This window comes from Hipposideros armiger, unplaced genomic scaffold (genome assembly GCF_001890085.2).
Source record: "Hipposideros armiger isolate ML-2016 unplaced genomic scaffold, ASM189008v1 scaffold_120, whole genome shotgun sequence".
In the NCBI taxonomy this organism is placed as follows: Eukaryota; Metazoa; Chordata; class Mammalia; order Chiroptera; family Hipposideridae; genus Hipposideros; species Hipposideros armiger.
Window position 1 is genome coordinate 3,368,115 of NW_017731470.1, and position 6,992 is coordinate 3,375,106.

Sequence of the window (6,992 nt, forward strand, 5' to 3'; positions counted from 1 at the left end):
ATGCATTTAAGATCTCTTTCAAATATGAGAGTCTATGAATTCTATACTTTTCAATTACGGGCTTAAGGGAAACATAAATTATATAATAATTAAGGTTATATGCCTGAAAATCAGGCAGCTTCCATATGAATTCCAGGTCTGTCTTTTAGTTAGGCTATATGTTAAATTTCTCTTCAGCCTCCATGTCCTACGCTGTAAAAGGGGGACTGACCACCTATTTCTCTGGTTGTTATGAGACCAGCAGTCAATGTGGTCTATATAATGGACACGCAATCTATGTTAACCACTTCCAATAATGGTGCGTTTTAAATGAGGCCTGTGAAATGGGAATTCATATTTTTTTATACTAATAGCCTTTTGAAGTCATTGCTGTCTAGAACCAAGTTCACTTCTGAGAATACATCGTATCATCTCCTGGTTGTGGTTTTCATATGCTTGATCTGGGTTGGACCCGGCTCGGGGTGAGGAACCAATCTTTGTATACTCTGTTCCTACTCAGCGACATCACCTCTCTGTTTCTAGCACAGGGGGGGGAATGTGGGCTTGTGTCCAATCAAAGAGTATTTTCAACTAGTCTAAGTACGAAATCAGGCAGCAAGTTACAATATTTGATCCCTATGGTGGCACCTCTTTAATTTGTACCAGTTGTGTGCAGTTGGTCTCCAGAAGTAAAAAATATGATTCACGTCCTGTGAAGAGAAATTGGCTTTATTCCTTTTTAGCAAGAATCGGGCAAACAGGATTGTCTGCTTAAAAGACAATGTGAACTAGCTTTCCTGAATAATATAAATCACTGGAAATTTACATAAATATTGGGTACTATACCTGTGCTTGAAACAAGCTCCACTTCTTAAGTGGCCTTCTTTAATTACATGTAAATACTTTTTGCGTGTTAACAACAGAGTCATCAATTTCTTCTTATGAATAATGTAGATAAATTTTAGGGTAAGCTCCTTTACACTGACTCTGTTTAATCTGAATTAACAAGATTTTGCCACATGCACGTCAATATTTTATTCAAGGAAGGTCAGAATAAAGTCGATCATATTGTATTAAAATTAGACCCCTCGTCTTTGAAAAGCCCCTTCCTACTGCACTGCTAAGTGGAGTAGAGATCTGTGATCATGGGGCTGTGTGTTGCCTTGTTTATCTGGAACATGTCCACTGGATCGTGTAGAGTTTTAATGGCTTTCAAGGGCCAAAACAGGGACATTACCCTGGGACAGCCTTCACTATTCCAACCTCTGAGTGCCAGCTACTGGGCTTGAGGGCCACATGTCTCAAGCATGGAGATGCTTCTCCCTCGGTCCTGTCTAAGGCTTGTGTCATCAGCGGTTTCCCCAGCAGAATTCTAGGATGTTCTTTTGGGTGAGGGTCTGCTTGTTGCTGCAGATTGGCAGGAAGACCCTGCTGACATTTGAATACTCATAACAAAACCTTGCTGGCGAAGCTCCTGTACTGCTTGTGGCACAATCACTTCGTGGTGTGCCACTTTCTCGGGCTCATGTTCCCTACAGGAAACTTGGGAAGTACATGTCATTTGGAAGAATTCTGGTCACAAGTTACTAAAATGAATGACAACCAGAAGGCAATGATACAGATTGACTAAAATGTCCAGTGTTGGTTGCCAAGCCGCCCAGGGTTTTGGACTGGGACCTCCTGTCAGGTATATTTCTTCCCTCCTTCCCGTCATCTCATTCCTCCTTGTTGTAGGGTTTGGTGGCTACTGTGGGGTCGGCAGAATGCTGGAGAGGGAAGAGGGGACTCTTCTCCCAGGTCATCTTCCTACCTCTCTTGCCCTCAGAGGTCATGTCCAGAGCCACCCTGACTTGTCCTCAAGTAGACGACATTTGATGGGAAAAAAAAATCAGCCCTTCCTAATAAGACAGCAGTACTTACCAAGAGTTACATAAATTCTGCCCAAGTGATAGATCCATGTGTGTTACTGCACAAGCACTGGGTCTCCTTTCAAAGGTTTGACAAAGGTATCTTTTTAAAATAGACTTTTGGAGGTTTGCTAAGCAGTGACTACAAGGTTTACCTTTCTCTTCTTTGATTGTATCAGAAGTTCTTTTGATTCTCCTCCCTGAGGGTCACGAGGCCCTTCTTCCCCTGCCGATCACAGCACAGTTCTCAGAAGAGGTATAAGGTTGAGCTTGTATTTAAAGGAAAATCTGTCACTTTGATGTATTAAAAAATGGGTGTGGTGATCACCTAGTTATAATCTGGTGAATACTCTTTTCCTTCCTTCTTGCAATGCAGTTCTTATCAAAGAGCAGGAACCTAGTTTGTTTGTTTGTTTGTTTGTTTGTTTGTTTATTTATTAGCTGAGCCATCCTGCCACCTGTTGGCAGCTCAGCTGAAGCTCAGCTCGGGCCAGGAATCAAACAACTGTTACTAAAGAGTGCGAGCTCTTAACCAACTGAGCCACTTGGCTGGCCTGAACATGGACCTAGTTTTAAATTCTGTGTGTGGCTTTTTTCTCCACAATAATTTGATGTGCCTTTAATTGGATCTGGAACAACAGACCCTGAGGATGGTGGACAGAAGTGGTCAGCAGGTTAGGATCGAGTGAGTAAATGCTTAGACCTCTGATATCTTTTTTTTTTTTTTATCCTCCTTATGTTCCCTCCTTACCTGCCTTCTGTGGTACACCGATGCCTAGGTTTTGTTGTTCGGAGAGAGGCCATTCACTAAATCTATCTGCCTGTCTGGTCTTTAAGGGCCTTTCCTGCTTTGAATATCTCTTTGAATGTCTTTAGGTTGTCCCTAGACTAGAATTGGTTTACCACGTGTGCACCTTAATTCAAGTTCAAGGACTGTGAAGTAAGCACCTCACCTTGTGTATTCATCTTTCAACCATTTTATGGACCCCATTCTGTATCACTTCGGAATTGTACCAAATTGATCTTGCTAATCAGTTAATTCTGTCAGTTATGATCCCAAATTGTAGTTGGATCTTGGCAGAGCTGCCCTGTTGCCTAATGCCAAGGGTCATCAAACAAAATACATGTGAGGCCCCCTGCTTTGTGTAGCATGGTGGTCCTAGACTTAACCTGGAATCGTGGAATCTGTGCAAAGGATAAGTTCCTAATTGCCTTCCTCAAAGATACCTGAGAGAAGTTGCAAAATCATTTAAAACATGAAGGAAAATGCTGGAGAATGTTCCCAGGTATCTGTATAGTGCCACCAAGTGAAAAAGATGACATCTTCAAGGACTTCGTTGTGGGAAAATGTAACTATTATTAGAAAGTAGCAGGAGCCTGGCTGTTTGGGACATGAATGCGTGAGTAAACTACAACCTCGGCTGGTGCTCTTAGCCCAAAATCTACCCTCCTATGAGGTCCCCATAAACTACCAGGTATTCTTTCTCTAAGGATGCCAAGAAGTCTTCTATAGATAGTCTAGGAATACAATTAAGCCCATGAGACGTGATCACTATGCCACCATGGATTAGAAGATCACAGCCTAGAAGTAATGGGTTTGGGTCCTCACCCAAGGATGTGCTGTCCTGCAGTGTCCCACGCGGCATGGGAAAAAGGGCTCTCACTGGAGAAGTCTGTTCACAGAAACGAATGCATCCATTGTCTGAAATTCACTTTCAAATTACTTGATGTAGATAAAAATGACCTAGTTTCTCCCAGAGTGCATATTTAAATATGTGTAATCATAAAAACTCTGTGTGTGTTAACGAAGAGAGATTGTCCCCTCCCTTAAAACAAAACAAAAAAGCAAAACAAAACAGAGAACCCTTTCTTGGCAGGCTACTAACGTAAGTTTTTAAAATTCAAAATTTAAAAATCAGAGATCTTAGAATCCAAAGAATAAGTGTCTTTTGGGGGGAAGGTAACAACAAGCAAACAATTTTAAAAACCACACTTAATTGAAACTATGAAGTTTTATTGGTTAAAAGCACATATGAAAAACTTGTATTTGAATATTTTGTTGGAATGATTATTGTATATTTAGCTAAAAAATAGGATGACAATATAAATGTATATATATAAAGTTAAATGTTATATGAATTCAACTGTTTTAATTGAATACTTTTTATATCAAAGATTTAAGCTCAAAAAGACAAATTTAACTTTGTGTGAATAAGAAGAAAGTAAGACCAAGGAATAAATAGGAAGCTTGGCCCTAAATAAGGGTCTGAGAGGGGAGAAAAGTNAAAATGACAGCTACCCAGATGATCCCCAATAGTTTTATACATTTTTAATTCCAAATGGAATGAATACAAAGACACAAAATTGTGGCTCCCAAGAATCCATCGCGATCTGCTTGCTAGAGGCCCAAAGAGCTGGAGTAGGTAAATAAGAAACACAGATTGATAGAGCTCAGTGCTTATTATAAAATCATCCTTTGATTTGCTGCAAAGAATAAATCTCTTTTTTGAAAATAACATTTTAATTTTTATGCAGATATTACCAGAAAATAATTTAAAAGTCAAATGATGCTAAAAAGCTTATCACAAGAAACAATAATCCCTATCCTGACCGCTGTGTCTTCCTCCAACCCTGTCATGCTCCCCAGAGGTAATAATATTAAACTATTGCTGATATTTATTCTGTAATTTACATTCTCATTTGTAAATAAAACACCTCTTGCTGTCTGTCAATTCATCAATTTTGACATAGCCTATTGTCTTTCCAAAATGACAGTTGAAGATTTAAGTTATTGACACCCTTTTTTCTCTCCTCATTTCTCAATGAAGTGACATCTCATTTTTAAATTCGTATTCTTTGTTTTCATTATTGAAATAAAGTTCACTGTTAAATCAGGTAGAACACTGTGACTATAGTTCCTTTCTTTTGAAACTTTCTGGTTTTCCTGGAGTTAATGATTACCTTTTCATTAGCTTAGCACTAAGAATACTCTTTCTTCCCAAACTGCACAAGAGCTCTGTAAAATGCCTCTCTCTGCAGTTTTTCCCAAGATCAAATCTGTTAGACAATTTACAGATTCTAGTATATTTTTGAAGTTATCACTCCCACATATTAACACCCTCAGAGCTTTGACTTCCTACTGCGGTCTGATTTGGTGACTTTCTCAGCCTGCTGCACAGCTGTGGCCTTAGCACTTACCCTGCTGTCATTCTGGGAATTCCCTTCACCTCTCTCCTGTTTCCTGATTCTCTTTTTCCTCTTTCTTGGTTTACTTCCTCATGTTGTGAAACATAGTATCCTTTGGTTTCCTGAGGGAGTATTTATGGGAGAATTTGTATGTCTCAAATGCCTTTTTGCTATCCTTATATTTACTTCATTGATAGTTTGGCCAAATATACATTTTTACAAAATGTAAAAAAAAAATTTTTTTTGGATATAACATTTCTATCAAAAATGCTAAGGCATTATTCCCTTGTCTTTTAGTTTTCGATTTTTTTTCTTAAAAGCACAAGATCATTCTTATTCCTGATCCTTTGTATGATATATTTCTTTTTTTCTCTCTGGAACTGTTTAGGATCTTCCCTGAATTCTAAAGTTTCACAATGATAAAATTGGATGTGGTTCTTTTTTCATTTATTGTGTTGGATGCTTAATGACTTTTAATCTGGAGACTCATGTCTTTAACTTCCTTCTCCCTTTATCATTGTTTATCACCCTCGTCCTCCTCTGGACCTCATATCCCTGAGTCCAGAGCCTTTCTAGTTAAGCTTCTCCAGAGAAAAATCTTCAGGTATCCTGAAAAAATAGACACAGGTTACTTGACTTTGTGAGTGGAATTGGGGGCCTTTGGGTCTAACTGTCCATTCTTCTAATTAAAACATGAAACAACAGCCGTCGAATGATCCTACTGTGGTCCCCTGCCTTACTAGTACTTTTGATATTCTCTCTACTTGCTGAGTATTAACCTCAGATTCTTTAGTCTTTTCAGAGGGCAAATTAGTTAGCTTCTCGATTGCTGCCTTTCCTGCAGCCACCCAACCCCATCTGGGTCAAGCACATTTTTCCTGTTGGATCATTTGCCTTTCCATCCTGTGTTCTAATCCTCATTCATCGTGGTTGGGGTTTATGGATGCAATTCTTCTGGTTTCACTGATGTTAGAGTTTCTATTTTTGTTTCTCATTCCTCTTGTTTGCTAGTGAATTTTAGAAGAGAAAGAGGCCCAAAAGGTCTTTAGAATGCCATCTTGGAGTCAAGAAGATCTGTTTAACCATTATGGTGGTCCAGGAATGAAATGAACTATCCCCCCCCAAATAAGAAACTCCAGTTTCAGAAATATCCAGTAGAACCTGATTGTTTTTTCTTTTAAGGAGACTGAAGAAGAAATTTTTGCTTGGGAGGGAGGGGAGAACTAGATTAAATGATGCATTTAAGATCTCTTTCAAATATGAGAGTCTATGAATTCTATACTTTTCAATTACGGGCTTAAGGGAAACATAAATTATATAATAATTAAGGTTATATGCCTGAAAATCAGGCAGCTTCCATATGAATTCCAGGTCTGTCTTTTAGTTAGGCTATATGTTAAATTTCTCTTCAGCCTCCATGTCCTACGCTGTAAAAGGGGGACTGACCACCTATTTCTCTGGTTGTTATGAGACCAGCAGTCAATGTGGTCTATATAATGGACACGCAATCTATGTTAACCACTTCCAATAATGGTGCGTTTTAAATGAGGCCTGTGAAATGGGAATTCATATTTTTTTATACTAATAGCCTTTTGAAGTCATTGCTGTCTAGAACCAAGTTCACTTCTGAGAATACATCGTATCATCTCCTGGTTGTGGTTTTCATATGCTTGATCTGGGTTGGACCCGGCTCGGGGTGAGGAACCAATCTTTGTATACTCTGTTCCTACTCAGCGACATCACCTCTCTGTTTCTAGCACAGGGGGGGAATGTGGGCTTGTGTCCAATCAAAGAGTATTTTCAACTAGTCTAAGTACGAAATCAGGCAGCAAGTTACAATATTTGATCCCTATGGTGGCACCTCTTTAATTTGTACCAGTTGTGTGCAGTTGGTCTCCAGAAGTAAAAAATATGATTCAC